Source organism: Bos indicus, chromosome 26, assembly GCF_029378745.1.
Source record: "Bos indicus isolate NIAB-ARS_2022 breed Sahiwal x Tharparkar chromosome 26, NIAB-ARS_B.indTharparkar_mat_pri_1.0, whole genome shotgun sequence".
Lineage (NCBI taxonomy): Eukaryota > Metazoa > Chordata > Mammalia > Artiodactyla > Bovidae > Bos > Bos indicus.
This window is the reverse complement of record NC_091785.1, coordinates 21,988,317-22,004,590: the sequence shown is the minus strand read 5'-3', so window position 1 is coordinate 22,004,590 and position 16,274 is coordinate 21,988,317. Positions and strand designations below refer to the sequence as shown.

Sequence of the window (16,274 nt, the reverse complement as noted above, 5' to 3'; positions counted from 1 at the left end):
TGACAAGGCTTCTCTCTTGAATTCCACACACCCATTTCCAACTCCGTACCAGACATCTTCATTGCCAAATGTATGGACATAAAATTATTCTTAATAGCCTTATAACTTCCAGGGTATCTTTGCTGAGATGTACTCTGGATCCCCCAAGTGGGTACATGTCCCAGTCAGAACTCAGCATTTTTTTTTTATTTTATTATTTTTTATTTATTTATTTTTTAGAACTTAGTACTTTGCATTCGCCCCAAACCCCTTCCACTCCTTCTGTTCCCCACCTCCATCACTCCCAATCATTCACCCAAGGATGTCATCCAGGAATCCTCTCCCCCATCACATCCCACCTCCAAACAGTGGACAAAATCCTGTCCATGCCCTTGTAAGGCTCTCCCCAGTCTCAGGACCCCCAACCCCATTGCCACAGCTCGGGTCCTCTTTGTCTCTCGCCTGCACAGTTGTAGGAGCCTCCTTACTGACCTCCCAGCCTCCAGTGTTTCTGGCTACATTCCCATGTTCGTTCTCTTCATCTTCTTCAGAGCTAGTTATCTGAAATGCAAGTCATTCCCCTACTAATGCCCTCCCCTATAAAAGCACAACTGCCCACGGCCCTTTACTATCTGTCCCCTGCCCCCGGCCTCCCCCAGAGTGACCTCTCCACCCCACCCTCTGTACAGCAGGTCTCCAAATGAGCCATGCTGTTCGATGCCCCAAGGCTTTTGTATATGCCATTCCCCTTGCCTTATGGGCCTTTCCTTCCCTTCCCCCTTCTATTCTGCCCACATTTACAAATTAGCTGAAGCACCAGCTCCTCTAGGAAGTGTTAGGTTGAACTGACCCCTGTTCTGTTTTTTGTCCTCACTGCAGCCTGTCGTTGTCTCTCACTCCTGCTTTACTTTCTTATTTTCATGCCCCCACTGGATTGTGACCATATGGATGGGATGGACTATGTCTTTTTTGTCTTTGAGAAGTGGGGTGAGGAGGGAGGAGACCAGACTCTTAAGCTCAAGTTCCCTTGGCTGAAACACTTGTTTAAGACTGCTTTGGCTTATGGCTCTGGATCTTGAAGGGTAGCTTCCTTCCTCCGGGAGCCAAGCAAAGAGGCTAGGTTTGAGCAAAGAGATCCAAATAACCCACTGGCCAGACATTGTGGTCCTAGGTTCCTCCTCTGGCTCTGCCTTTCCAGGCCCCAGAGCTGGGAGCTCTGATTGTCTCGCCTTCAGGGCCCAACGGAGGTGAGCAGAGTCTTCGTTCCCTTCTTGCATTTGAGATCAGGCTGGGATCAGCCTCCATAGAAATCTTCAGGGAGAAACCAAAAATAAATAAATAAATGAAACAAAGATATGGATCCATAAACACTTAGAAACACAGAAATGGACAGAATGCAGATGTCCGATTCTAATTTGTCACCCCTTCCTTAAGGAGCGCGTCCCAGAGTTGCCTTCTGGACACTGTCACCCTTGCCTAAGACAGAGCATTCAAAAGCCCCTTCTCTCACCACTCTTACCTAGCAAAGGGGCTAAGCAGGAATTCTAGTCCCACTCCTCTGCTAGGTGGGCAGCCGAAAAGGTGCAAAATTTAACAGCCAGGGAAATTAAAGCAAACCCTCAACCTCCACAGAAGTGAAAGATCAAGACCATCAATGGTCTTGAGCAATAGAAAAGGTCAGGGCCCAGAGAATAAGCCACAGAACAACCACAGTGTTTGCCTCATTCATGGCTGGATGTGCCATGTCTGACCCTTAATCACTAACCCTTCTAGAGCCTGTGGATTATGTCAGCACTGTGCCAAGCACTAGATTAGCCCGAGTAACCCTTACAACAACACTATGAAGAAGGGACTACTATTACTGCTGTTACAGATGAGGAAACTGAGTCTCAGAGAGGCTAAGCGACTTTTCTAAGGTCACAGAGCTGGTAAGTGCCTAAGCTAGAACCCAAATTCAGTCTGACTCTAAAAACCCAGGCTCATAATTTCTATGATGTACTGCTTTATATATGTGGCATTATCCAGTAGTTTCTAATAGTAATAATAATAGCTAACATTTATTGAACAATGTGCCAAATACTGTGTTAAGCACTGTATACACATTACTTTGTTCACTAGATAGGTACTATAATTAGTCTCACTTTATAGATGAGGACACTGAAGCTTAGAGAAGTTAAGAGCATTGTTCATGGCCTCAAAGCTAGTAGGTGAAAGAACTGGAATACAAACCCAGGGGGATGGATAAAGGAACCACCAGCACAGACAACCCCCTATCTAGCACTACCACCATCCTAGAGAATGTCCACGAAGGCAAGAGAAGGCCTTTCCAGGAGCTCTGACAGGGTGGCTGACACCTTGATAAAGACTGTCTGTGGACTTTTTTTTTTTTTACTTTTTGGCCACACCCTGTGGCAAGTGGGATCTTAGTTCCCCCGACCAAGGATTGAACCCACATCCCCTGTATTAGAAGGCAGAAGACTCTTAACCACTGGACCACTGGGGAAGTCCCCTGTCTGAGGACTTTTAACACATGTCCTGCAAAGGCAGCACTAGCCTGACTAGCCAAGTGCATGGCACAGGGTACTCAGAAGTAGCCCTAGAAGGTTGGGCAGGTTCTTCTTTTCCCCAGGGCTCTCTAGAGTATCCTCTCACCAGCTGGATGTACTTACAATAGTCTGGCACTTGGAACCTGATTGGGTTTGGGGCCCCCAGTATCCAGAAGACCGCCAGGACTCTTTCCTAAGAAGGCAGTTTTCAGCTCTCCTTGCTGGATGCTTCAGTTCCTGATGGGAATTCTCACAGACAGCCTTCCTGTTACCTAAGGAAAGAGAAAGAGAGAGAAGGGAGACAGCCAAGTCCTGGCCTCCCCTCCCCATCTCATCACCTTCCCAAAGCCCTGTAGGCCACCCCCACCACCTCCGATCCCACAGACTTTCTCACCTTCAGGCAAAGGCAGATGATGGCAGAGCTGGGGAACAGAACTTTACCGAGTCCCAGGAGGACTGCACATCCCTGTCTTTGGTATTTAGGGAAGGTGAGTCCCAGAGGAGAAGGAAGGAGAGACTGGGAGAGGAAGGCCGAGATGCTCAGAGATGCAGAGATACAGATGGAGACTGACACCAGGAGGGGTTTCAGAGAGAGACAGAAGAGGCGGGCGCCAGGGAGGGAAAGAGACTGAGGAGGGTGGGAGAGAGGCAGAGAAAGGGGGGAGGGAGGAGAGAGACAGAAAGAGCCAGTTGCTTTATTCATGGCTGGTGATATTATAGACTGAGTGAAAATCACATTATCGTAATGGGAAAGTTAGAGTTGCTGAGATGATGCCCTGAAGCCTCAGCGCTGATTGGGGTGTGATTGCTATCTGTATTTATATGTAGAAAGCAAAGTTCACTGCCAGTTCAAGATGGTGGCGGCTGCTTTATGCAACATAATTCTTCAGTAGGGAGACGCCCCGAGCAAGCGGAACCAGCCGTGCCGGGAGTGGGAGCCCGAGCCTGAACCGGAGCTGACGCCTGAGCGAGCGCTGGAGCAGGCGGTGGAGCCTGGGGTGGAGCCGCGCGGAGCTCAGCCTGCGGAGGAGGGCGGACCCCAACCGGAGTGGAAGCCCGGGCAGGACCAGCGTGTGGTCCCAGAATGGGGTCTGATGGAAGGTGGGAGGAGAGCGGGGCGCGAGAGCCTGGGATGCGGGCCAGGAGTCGCTCCCACATCCTTCATCCGCCAGGCCAGCCCAGAGCTAGGCCCGCCCTGGAGGGAGGGCTGGGCTAGACCTTCAGAGGCTGGAAACCTTGGACGGGCTCTCCAGTGGACCCCACCCCGCCCCCCATTGTATAATTCAGTGCGAAACCGGACGATAAATGTGAGGAGTTTTAATTTTTCCCGTGATGACTGCTTAAGCGCCTTTTTGCCGTCTCACATTTCTTGACATTTTTAATTTTAAATTTCTTTCATGGTTCCCGGCTGTGCAGACCTGTGGTCTGCCGCTTCCTACTGAGCAACCCATCAATTGATGAACGGGTGTGACCTCTGACACCCCCAATGCAGAGCGGGTTGGGAGGGGGGCGGGGCAGAAGGTGAGCCCAGACTCCAAGCCCTGCCCTGCTCTGTGAGGCATCAGCGACAATCAGCAAGAAAGAAAAGGGCTGTCTTTGCAGCCTAAGCAGTCTGTTAAGCTTAGACCACCATTTGCTGCTGCTGTTTAGTTGCTAAGTCGAGTCTGAATCCTTTGCAGACCCCTTGGACTAGAGCCTCCAGGCTCCTCTGTCCACGGCATTTCCTTCTCCTTCAGGCCTGTTTCCCTCAGGGCTTCCTGGGGGACTGTTGCAGGTCCTAGAATTGCCAGAGAAAATGCTGGGTGCTCCATCAAATTTGAATTCAAATACACAACAAATTTAGCAAAAGTGTACCCATGCTTTCTTGGGTATTTATGCTTAAAACAAAAACAAAAACTACTGTTTATTTGAAATTCAAATTTAATCAGATTCACCACATAATAGCTGTGTGGCTTTTAACTTCCTAGACCTTCAGTTTCTTTTATCTGAGTACTAAGATAAAGTAAGTAATACATTCCTCAGAGGATGATTGAGATACAGTATGTAAAATACTCAACCCAATATCTGGCACAAAATAAATGCTCAATAAATAACTACAAAATACTTACTCCCTTACATAACCTCTAAGGCACCCTTTAGTCCCTCCCCATTTCTATCCTAGGCTTCTTGGAAGTCAAATGAAAGGCTTGTATCAGGATTCCTACTCTGGAAGCTGCTAGTTGAATGGGGGATCCCAAGGGTAGATCTGATGCTACTTTGGTCCCCCCAGGGGCCTTACCCTATAGGATCCACTGAGAGTTCTGGAAGGCTGATTACCAAGGTGGAGCAGGAACAAAGAGCAAGTCCTAACCCCAGACCCAAATCAAGCCTCACACATTCCCAGCTACCTCTTCTAAGCTTCGAGAACAAAAAAGAGTCTACCCTTCTTTAGGTCCCCAAGTTTGCCTTTCTCCCAGAAAGATGGAGGATGGAGCAGGGTGGTGATATGATACTGGACAGGAAGGGGGCCCTGCCTTCCTGTGAGACCACAGATTGGGCTGTTTGAGCAATCAGTCTCCCCAACAACCATCCCATCAGGGTGTCATCCCAAACCCCCTCCATCCTCTGGCAGAGGCCCATGTCCAGGGCACACCAGCTTGAAATGAGTCCCTCAGGGTCTCTGTGTTTTTTTCTCCCTCGGCCTCTCTCATATCTCAGCTCTACCTCAGCTCAGAACTGACTTGGAAAAGGGAAGAGGCAGTGTGCAAAGAGTCCCACTGATGCAGCCTGGGTTCCAATCCCACCTATATAATTTTGAACCTCTCTCTCGTAGAAAGATGAGGCTTGTTTCCTTCCCTCAATAAAGGTGTTCCTGACTCTGAAAAGAAAAAAAAAAAAGTGGTTCCCGGTAACCCTCATTTCCAGGAAATCTGGTGGTAGTTGGATTCCAACCTTTGTCTCTGAAGGAGACTAATTATTCAGGAGACAATTCATGGACCAATAGTAGCATATCTCCTTCCTTTCAAGTGGTCACAGACTCAAGACTGCAGTACCAGGCAGATTATATTAATGTGAAGCAACCAGTGGAAAGCAATAGGGAGTGGTGGGATCTATGGCTCAAAGGCACTGCCTCTCCTAAAGGCATTCAATTTCATGTTTCAAATACTGTGCTCAGGAAATCCAAGGAAGTCTGATTTTGATCTATTGCATAACTCCCTAGTTTCTTGATCTTTCTGGTGACACACTTATCCCTAGCCATAGGGTCACAAAGTATTGACACAAGAGTAGAGAGACAACACATACAGAGACACACTAAGCTACAAAGATACATGGAGCCTTCTGTGTAAACACCACCATCAGGCCCAAAGGAGCAGAGCATAGGACACTCACAGAGGAGCTGCTCATCCTCAGCTTGCTTTCCTGCCCACCTCTTGCCAATCTCCCACTCTCTGCCTTCTCCTTGTTTTGCCCACTGGGACCCAAGTCTGTTGCTCACCCCGTTGCGCCCACTTCCCTCTCTCCCTGATGGTGCTGCTGCTGCTGCTGCTAAGTCGCTTCAGTCGTGTCAGACTCTGTGCAACCCCATAGACGGCAGCCCACCAGGCTCCCCCGTCCCTGGGATTCTCCAGGCAAGAACACTGGAGTGGGTTGCCATTTCCTTCTCCAATGCATGAAAGTGAAAAGTGAAAGTGAAGTCGCTCAGTTGTGTCCGACTCTTAGTGACCCCATGGACTGCAGCCTACCCGGCTCCTCTGCTCATGGGATTTTCCAGGCAAGAGTCTGGAGTGGGGTGCCATTGGATACACTGTAAAGCCCAAAGGGTGTAAATGGAAATGGTGGGGGAGCACACCACACAGTTGACCCCTATGGTAGAGCCAACACACATGCATCCAGGGCCCCTGGAACATCCCTCTTGCTTTTGACACTCACAGCAGGCCTATATCGGGGCTGAGGATTGACAAGCAGTGTCCACATACTCCTTGGCCTTGATATCAGGATGATGAATTACAATCCCAGTGGTTTAGGTCCCTGCTTGTTATGAACTCAATCAGTATACGTGGTGGCTCTCTCCCAAAGACCACTCAGCAGCTCTAAGCCTTCCTAGATCCCTCCGCTGGGGACTCAGCCATAAACCAGAGGCCCCCGGCACTCAGGCCATTAACCCTGGAAGGGTTCTGAGAGGAGATGCCAAGTCTGGGACTTTTCCACACTCCTCTGGTCCATTACATCTTTGGCCATCGGTGCCAGAACCTAGGCAACCTCTTCCTGGGCTCAGTTATTTCAGCAAAACAGACTATCGATCCATTGTAATAAAGAAAATAAATTAAAATCAAGTGCTCCTTCAAAGATTCTTGAGAACTGATTTTCAGATGATTCACTGGAGGGAATTGTCTGTGCTCCTGTCTCCTTCCCTTTCAGGATTATAAATAACATTGATCATCACCAGCATCTTATCAAAGCTGGGATGTCCACATCTTTGGGAACAATTACCCAAATCACAGAAGAGGCAGGAGAGGACTCACTGAATAAGCTTTTGTCATCTTAGAGGTACAGGGGCGGTGGGGAGGGGGGAGTCCAAAGAGATGACCTCTGTCCTGTCTTAGAGGATGAAAGTGAGATATCTCCCAGGGCAGGAAGCTTGGCTGGCAGTTCATTTATTCAGCTTCCTCTGAGGTTCCTATTTTACATCCCTCTGGGCTTGTGTCTAAGGAGCTATGTTGAGATTTGCACATATGTCCCTGATCCCTAGAATGACCCAGCAAGAGGAACTGAGGTTTGGCAGAGGACATTCTGCTTGTGGTAGAGGGAAGAGAAATGAGGCACCTGCCCCAGAAACCATGTGCCCTCCCCCCTTATCAAGGAATAAAGCAGAAAATCAAGCAGTACCCCTGGGACAGTGAAAGGGGCTAATCTGCTCAGAAGCTGGAGGCCGGATAAAATGACCCTTGCCTGAAATGGATGTCAGAGGAATGTCTCTAAGGAAATGTCATTCTACTCTCCTTGGAGGGCACTAGATGTAGCTGGTAATCCACCCCACTCCCCCAACTCCTGACCCTTCTACACACACACACACACACACACACACACATAAATCTTAATTGTGTCCGGGACTTTTTACAGCTCTAATTAATCATATTTAGGGCTGTTTCCAGCTGTTGCTGAGGGAAAGAAGGTCCCACACGCCTGTGACTTAGGGTAAATCCAATCAGATGGAGGAATTCTTTGATTCCGAAGAAGCTGAGCATGGGAAAGACCCCTCTAATCCCAGAGCCTCTCAGACCCTGCCTGCCACCTCCTCTCCCCCACATCTGTCCTTGGAAGCTGATCTGGGCTGGGGAAGGGGAGGGGCTGGGGGCTGGAGGGGAGGGACCAAGGAGATGGGTGAGGGAAGCACCCGCCTTGAGATGGGTTGACTGGAATCAGGACCTAGGCCCAGTGCCTCGCTGACTTGGAGCTTCTGCCCTGTACTTAGGCCATTTAGTGGGCTCAGGGGACCCACGAGTTACTACAGGAGACCGGGCCTGGACTAGTCAGACTAGTGGGTGGGCAGCACTGACCTAATTACAGCTCTGTGTAGCCAGCGTGGCCTGAAAAAGGGCCTCACCCAGGCCTTCTGCTTTCCTGTGCCTTCTCCCCAAACCCCAGAGGCATCTCTGTCAGCTCCCTTAGGCTCTCATACGTCTCTCCTTTTCTGGGTGTGTTTCTCTCTCTTCTTAGGGCTGCATGCCATGATTTCAATGTCTTTCCCTGATGCCTGTTTCTTTTTTTGGCTGTGATCTCTGAACTCCTAGGCCACACTACCTCAGATCTTCACAGAGATGCACTGAAAGATAGACATCTTAAGGGGAGAGGGTCAGAGCCTGGCTGCTGCTAATACCTCTTCTTTGGTTTATGCTGGTAGTCCATTAGGTACACAGGTGGAGCCAATATGGATGGAATGAGAGATAGGGAAGGTGGGATGGAGGGAGAAAACCTGCTGCTGAGTAGTGGGTGGACAGCAAGGGGCTACCCCACCCCTTAGAGACCCAGATGGGAGAGGAAGCCTTCCCCGGGGTGGAAAGTGAGGGTGCAAGGCTATAAGAAGGCCAGACAGAGACGAAGTAGTGGTGACCCTATTCTCCCTGCTATGATGACCCCACCTCTGCCTACCCCCTTGTTGAGGCTTTCTGGGTCCTGGCCTAACTGGGCCTAAATAACTGAGAAGCCCGTTACAGCCTTGCTGTTTCCTCACTGTCAAGTGTAAATGCTGCACTGGTCGGTGGGGAAATGGGGCTAATTTGAATTGATAATAGGAAACGCAGGGAAAAGTCATCTATAGTGAGTGAGGAGCGAGCGATCCCTGAGCAGATGCTAAATCTTGTATAATGAAAGAATCTGCCGATGTCAATTATGTACGAGCGTCTTTGCAGTGGTTGGAGGCGGTGGGCGGGTGAGGGAACGGAGGGCTGGGTGCATCCCATAAACCCAAACACCCATCAAAGGCTCATACATATGGAGCGGCGGAGATTACGGCATAAATTTGAATGTTATGAATGTGCATGAGGGACAGGCAGGAAGCCTACCTCATAAGAGGGAAGGAAAGGGACTGTTTTTCAGTGCGTGTGTACAAGGGAGCTTTTGTCCTTTGGGTCCCTCAGCTGGGTCTCCTCTATCTTAGCTGTGTCCCCTCTAAACCCAGTTATGTCCCAGGATGAGAAAAAATGTCAGAGTCTAAGGGTGCTGGGGCAGGGTAAGGTCTGCTATTCTTTGGAGGCTTTGGGTCTAGCTGCCCTTGACCCAGAGGGTTGCCAGGATGGGATCTAGAGACTGATGCAGCCAGAGACCCAGAAGGCTATTTTGAAATATCTGTGATGTGAACATAGCTTCCGCTCCTGCCTAATGGAAGATACAGGAGAGACAGCGATGCTCACCATGGAATGGGTGGGGTGATCCTGGAAGACAGCCTGGAGGAAGAGGTCACAAGCTGTGCTATAAAGGGGGCCAACAGCTTAGAATGACAACACCAAGGACACATCTTCCTGTTCCTGGGTACAAATCCACAGCACAGATAGAAGTGTGTGCTTGTGAGTGCACACACATGTGTGTGCATATACACACACGCATGCACACACACACATACAGGTGGTAACAGGGCCCAGACCCCTCCATCAGTTCCCAACCTGCAGTTGCTCCCTGAGCAGACTCTGTGATTTGTGGTACAGGCCACCCAGGGACTTTAATCTTCACCGTGACAAATGCAATAAAAGGAACAATTTGGAGATCAGAGCTAAGGAAGACACATTTACAAACCCTTCCCCAAAGGTTGGATGGGGCTGTCACCATGTGATTTGTGCTGGAGATGAAGCAGGGAGGGGTAGAGGGGGAGGCAGAGAGCTGGAGAAGGCAGACTGGGGAAGAGGAAGCCTCACCACCTCCTCCTTACCCTCTCTGCTGGATCCCAGTGGGGTGGGCTAAGGCGGCCTGTGCATGGTGGGAGGAGGCCTGGACCGCAGGCAGCCACTCCACCCCACCCCCATCACGACCAGGGACCACAACTCAATTACCAGGAACACAGGCCAGAACCACGAGCTTCAGAGATTCATCTCAGCAGTTCAGGGGCTCTATCTAGGGGAGAGATTGGTGGGGTAGTGGGCGGGGGGAGAGAAGGTAGGAGAAGAGAGAAAGGAGGAGAGGCAGAGGCAGAGTGGGCAAGACATTTTAACATGTCAAGCTGCAGAGGGAGCCCCAAAGAAGCCCCGGTCTGGAAGAGGAATGAGAAGGGAGATTTCCCAACCAGGGCTCCTTGCTCAGCCAGACATGGAAGGATCTGGCTTCCTAAACCTAAAGCAGCAGTGGGGTGGGTGGGGCAGGGGGCACCCACCCACCCATTTGATCTGGGAACAAATCTATGGGAAGGTAGATCAGCCTGGGGTTCCACCGGATAAGTTTATCTGGGGTCTAAGAACAAAGCTGGTAGATGGCCAAGCAGGACTGAAGACACTGGTACGGTCTGGGAACTAGGGCCTCCCTTTCCTCTCTGAGCTTCTCCTTCCCTGTCTGAACAACAGGTCTAGGCTAGGAGATCTGTAAGGTGCCAGCTGCCTTATATCATGGGCGCTCTGAGCCCCAGGTTTCCTAGAACCAACAACAGGAGACTGGGTGAGAGAGAAAAGTGCCATTCTGCCACTCCCCCACTTTGCCTCTCTGTTGCTGGACTGGTTTACAAACACATGCGCTCCTGTTGGATCCCAGCTCCACTTCCCAGAGTTCAGGTCTTCAATTCTCTCAGGCACCCATACCCCAGAATAAGGGTTCAAAAGTAACTCTTTGGCCCTCTTTCTTCTTGAAAAACCTGGTCAGTCTTACCTTCCTTTTGGATAAGACCATCCTCAAACCAAGGCCATTTTGTCTCTAGCTCCTTCTACCCCATGCCCAAGTGGCCCCTTAGGAGATGTTTTCTCTGCCCCAGGGTGTAACTTTGAGGCCTCTGGGTTCCTTCTAGTTCCCTAACTTTAAGCTCCCAGCAACTGAGATGTTAGTTTCCTTGATCAGTGCCCTCCCCACCCATCTGTGCTCTGTCCCCTGCCCCCAGCTTCCAACCAGGCTGAGAGATGCCATGCTGGCAGGAGGTTCTAGCCTGGGAGGCTTTGGTTTTTCATCTCACTCAAGATCACACCTGAGATTTCCTCCACTTAGCTGCTGCCCTTGTGCATCTCCAGGTTGACTTGGTTCTCATATACAGGTAAGTGGGCCTGGTGAGTACCTGAATGTGGGTAGGAGAAAAGAGACTTTAGGGGTGTGTGGGCCTGACCCTCATTCAAAACTCCCTAGGGAAGACTGACACTCAGACTGGAACATCTGGTCATGGCCCAGCAGGCTCAGAGAAGTTCCCTCAGCTAGACTGGGCCTCTTCAGGGTGGTGACTCAGGGCTGGATCTTGGTCTCCAAGGGCGGTAGGGAATTGGGGAGGTTGAGGAGGTGGAGGAATGAACAAAGGTATATTTTCTAAGCTCTAGACAAGGAGGAGAGGATTCCCTGCTTAGGAATGAATAGAGGGGCTTGTGGGCACCAAATCAAAAACAGGCTGACATCCCCAAATCTCTCTCCAGCAGAAGGGCATAGACTGGAATTGTACAAACTCCATCTGAATGAGTCCCTTGGAATAGGGTCCATGATGGACAGGAGACACAAAGGGAACTGAACTGCTGACTGCTGGTTGGGGTAATTCCCATGGTCCTCTGCTGCCTCCCTCTGGGAGAGGGCAAGAGGACCAGCCCTGTCCTCCTCCCAGCTCCTCCTCCTAGCTCCTCTCCACTGAACCCCATATCCCCACCCAGGTCCCTGATTTCTCCCCGGGTCCTTGGACACTGTCCTCACCCCCGACCTCCATCTCCCAGACTCCCCCACCCTCACCCCACAGAAGGCATGAGAGAAAAAGGGGACTAATAGGTGAGCAAAAAGGGACTCTCTGGAATCTCTTCCATTCCCTGACTCCCCTCTTCAGAGGAAGAAAGGACATGACTTGGTTCCCTCATTCACATCCCCCGTGGGCTGCAATGGGAAAGGAGGACAGAGGAACAGGTCTGAGAATTGGCCCATACTCCAGGACATCTTCTTTTCCCTGGAGTCTTACTTTACCCAGAGACCAATCCTTCTCTGAGGCCAAAACTAAGGCCAGGCCCAGGCGGGAGTGAGTCCACATTAGCTGATGGTTCATTATCTTTCAATGCCCCTCCCACTGCTGGTGGGTTGATCCCAGCTGGGCAACCCCTGACCCCCAGCTCTGCTTACCTCCCACCAGGTTTAGTCCAGTCCTGAGGCAGCTGAGCCCCGAAAGGGTGGTGGGGAGGGGAAGGCCAAAGCAGGATCAGAAATGGCCACAGGGTCACATGGGCTCTAAGGAGGCACTTCCCCTCTGAAAGCCCTCAGATTTATCCAGCAGACCAGAGATTGATGAGGAAATAACAAAACAGTTGAGGAGAAGGTCATTTTGGGTCTCTCTTCTCCTTCATGTTCATACCCATTTGGTCTATGATTTGCGACTGTCCACTTACCCAGGACATCCTTATACTCACACACACACACACACACATGCACACACACAGAGCTGAGCTATGTCCAGCCTCCATACTTCTGTGATAAATCATGGGGTGAAGACTAGTGCAAAGGGCTTGAGGGGGAGGGCACATCAGGAGGCTGGGATAGCAGAGGGAGCAGGGTTGGCAAGCACAGTGTGGGGTACTTTTAGGGGAAGCAGTGGGGGGAGAACACATGGTGGGGCTGGGTATCAGGCAATGGAGAGAGACAAGAAGTAGACGGTCAGCCAGAGGCTAAGCAGTGGTTGCCTCTAAAGGGAAGGCTTCAGGCCATTCTGCTTGAGCAGAATCTCATGGTGATCAGAGGCCCAGGTGCTGGTAGACCAGCATATCCTGTCCTCAGTGAGAGGTGGGCTGGCTCAGGCCTTCCAAGGCCTTCCCAGAAGGAAGCCAGTGGCCAGGAATAACTCTGAAAGTGTTAGTCACTCAGCTGTGTCTGACTCTTTGGGACCCCATGGGCTGTAGCCCGCCAGCCTCCTCTGTCCATGGAATTCTCCAGGCAAGAATACTGGAGTGGGTTGCCATGTCCTTCTCCAGGGGATCTTCCCAACCCAGGGATCGAACTCACATTTCAGGCAAATTCTTTACTGTCTGAGCCATCAGGATTTTTCTTCTCTTCTGATGTTAAGAGGATGGGCAGGTGAGAGTTGGGTGGCAGAGCTCCTTTCTCCCCTCCCTCCCAGAAAGCTAGATTCAGCCACTCTCTCCAAAATCAGTCATCCCCTGATGAGATCCACCCTCCTATCCAGAGCTTCCCAACGACCTCCCAAAGGGAAAACCAAACCAAACAGGTCCTCTCTAACTTGCTTGCAATCCTAAACTGAACCAGCTCAGGGTAGGAAGAGGCAAAGAGGTGACTGTGTCTTTCCACGCATGGCTTCTTTGCCTGAGCCTAGTCTTATGACCTCTTGCTCTTTAGTGGAGTGTAAGGTCAACAGGGTTGGGAGGGTGGCCATTTTGACCTTGAGAGGCCTGCCCCTGTCTTTATCCATGCCCTGCCAGCATCCAGTGCCCTTTGGAGGTTTATAGTCACATAAATTGCAGAGTCCCATGCCGGGCTTGGAGCCTGCAACTATAAATAGGCACGAGGTAAACAAGGTGGCAGATGCAGGGGCTTGGGACTAGACAGAAAATCTGCCCCCCTTTGCCTGGGCTGGGGCCAAGGCACATCCGTGGAAAGGGATATCTTTCCTCCCCTCTTCTCTCTCCTCCCCTGCCTGCTGGCTCCTAGCTTCCTGTGCTCTGGGCTTCTAGTCTTTTCCCCCTGGGGATTATCTTCTAAAGCGCCTTTCTGCTGCAAAGCTTCCCAGGTCACCTGTCCTGTTTCTTCCGAGTCAAGACGGGAGGGGGCTGGTGGTGTATCCGTTACTTATAGTGCCCCCCACCGCCTCTTTCCAGTTGCTTCACTTTGCCTGCAGCCTCTGCACCGTCTTGAAGCGGTACTGCTGCTGCCAATCACCAAGCTCTGCCACTAGGGGCGCCCTGATCCCTTCTCTATCCTAAGCTCGTGCGTGCCTGCGTGCTAAGTCCCTTCAGTCGTGTCCGAGTCCTTGCGCTGTAGCCCGCCACGCTTCTCCGTCCATGGGATTCTCCAGGCAAGAATACTGGAGTGGGTTGCCATTCCCTTCTCCAGGGGATCTTTCCGATTCCGGGATCGAACCCGCGTCTCCTGTGTATCATCCGTTAGCCGGCGGGTTCTTTACCGTGACGCTCTAACAACATTTTTCAACTAGGAAACTTCATAGTCTCAGAGAAACTATGTAACTCCAGAGAAACAAACTAACCCTTTACCCTCTAAAGTACAAAACATAAAAGAGTGCACAGATTCCTGTCATTTGAATTAATAGCTTCCAGGTTACTTGGATCTCTGGGCTGTACCAGCTGATTTCTAAGCAGAGAATTGGCTTGAGACAAATTTAGGGGGCATTGCTTTCTGGATCTATCCCTGCCTCCCCTCTGCCCAAACCTGGTCCACTTTCCTGCTCTGTACTTGTCTTGGCTCCAACAGGTTCTCAACCCCCAAAGAGTTTTCTGAGCAATTTCAGACCACTGGCTCCACAATTATCTTTCATTATCCCTTTTGTAAGTCTCAGTCTTTAACTGTGAACTTCCTTCTTTCATCCCAAGTTGGGCTTTCCAAACATATTCATTCACCACTTTAGAATCAGAAGTTATAGCTGAAATGGACACCCCCATTTTTTTTTTTAACCAATGGGAGATCTGAATTCCAGAGGGTTTAGGTGATTCTCATCACAGTCGCATAGCTAACACTGGCTTTGTTGCTAAGGCTGGAAACGCACTTTTGTGAAGCCTGGCTTCTCCAACCAGACCTCCTCCTTCCAGCTCCTAATGGCTTCCTTTGCCCCCTGGAAACAGGCTTTCTCTTTTTCGAAGGTCCATTCTCCTTTGAGCCCTGTCTCCAGCTGCCTTCTCACATAGGGAGAAGGAATGGACAGGCTCTGAATCACAATGAGTGGCTGAGTCTTACATGGCTATTTCCAGTACCTTCTTCCCTCCCTCCACCCCATGTCACTGGGTCCTCTCTGATGGCTTACTGAGTAAATGATCATGGAAGAATGACTTCCCAGAATCTCATTTGAATAAGGCATGCAGGACTGAGAGGCATCCTTCCTGCTGTGGGAGGTTACTTCCCTGGTTGCTCCTTCATTTTCCTTATGCATGTCAGTTCCCTAATTTGGAAGGCAGGGTGGTACCAAGTCCTGCTCCATGAATAATGTCCCCTGTGCCCTGGGCATGCAATGACCAAGTGAGCACAGGTACATGCACACACACACACCCTCATATTCTCATCACCAACCTATTCAAGGGTTTCTAGACTAGGAGTAAGACCAGAATCTCAGGACACAGAATCTTTTGTCAAATGAGTCACAAGCAAGGGAAGACAAAACCAGGATCAGATCTGCGGGGTGGAGACATGAGTTCGTGTGGTTCTCTGAGACCAGAGGTGAGGAGGAGGTATAAGTAATGCTGGTAAGTGGGAGCAGCCTGGCTTCCTGATAGCTGGGAAGGGTGTCTGACTCAAGGCTGTCAGAGTGAATGTAATCCACAGGAGAGAGGAAAGAGGCTAATAGAAGTCAGACAGGAAGTGCAGTTACCCCAGAGTACTCCCATCCTAGAGTTGGACTGGAGCTCCCAGATGCCATGTGGAAGTGTCTAGGATGTGTGTGGGGCAGCTGGAGGGATGGCCATGATCTATCCAGCACCTGTCCTGCCCCTGCAGGCTGATGATGTAACAGTAGAACAATGTGGCTGCGGAGAAGAAGGGGGGCTTTGGAATCTGGGGGAGGACTGGTCCAGTTCTCAGCGGTGTGGCTGGGATAAGGCAGCTGTCGTCTCTGCTCTGAGCCCTGAAGGATCCCTTGGCCCGTTGGTGATCATTTAGCCTGGTTATACTCACCTTAATACCAGTTCTTCAATCATGGGTTGGCTCATGAGCTCTTCTTTCAAGAAATGAAAATGATTTGGGCTACAGCTGTCAACCACATAGACTCTAATCAGAGATCAGACCAGGCACAGAAAAGACCCTGCCCATGACTGAAAACAGGGGCCTTCCTATGGGGACTGGGGCATTCAAACACTGGAGGATTCCTTATTCAAGGCCTCCAAGCATCTACTCCCTCCTTCCCACACCCACATCTCACCTCCCTTGTTGTCTGATGCCCACCCCCCCACC

At 50.6% G+C, this 16,274-nt stretch overlaps 1 long non-coding RNA gene across 1 annotated transcript; it reads right to left on the bottom strand.

The window, feature by feature from the left end:
- Nucleotides 1-273: 273 nt before the first annotated feature.
- On the bottom strand, nucleotides 274-15,972 carry LOC139179954 (uncharacterized). Its single transcript, XR_011564258.1, has 4 exons — nucleotides 15,697-15,972; nucleotides 11,161-11,247; nucleotides 2,649-2,797; nucleotides 274-1,290 (listed from the first exon to the last, which is right to left on the bottom strand). It is a non-coding gene; the product is annotated as an uncharacterized lncRNA (long non-coding RNA).
- Between the last annotated feature and the right edge of the window lie 302 nt (nucleotides 15,973-16,274).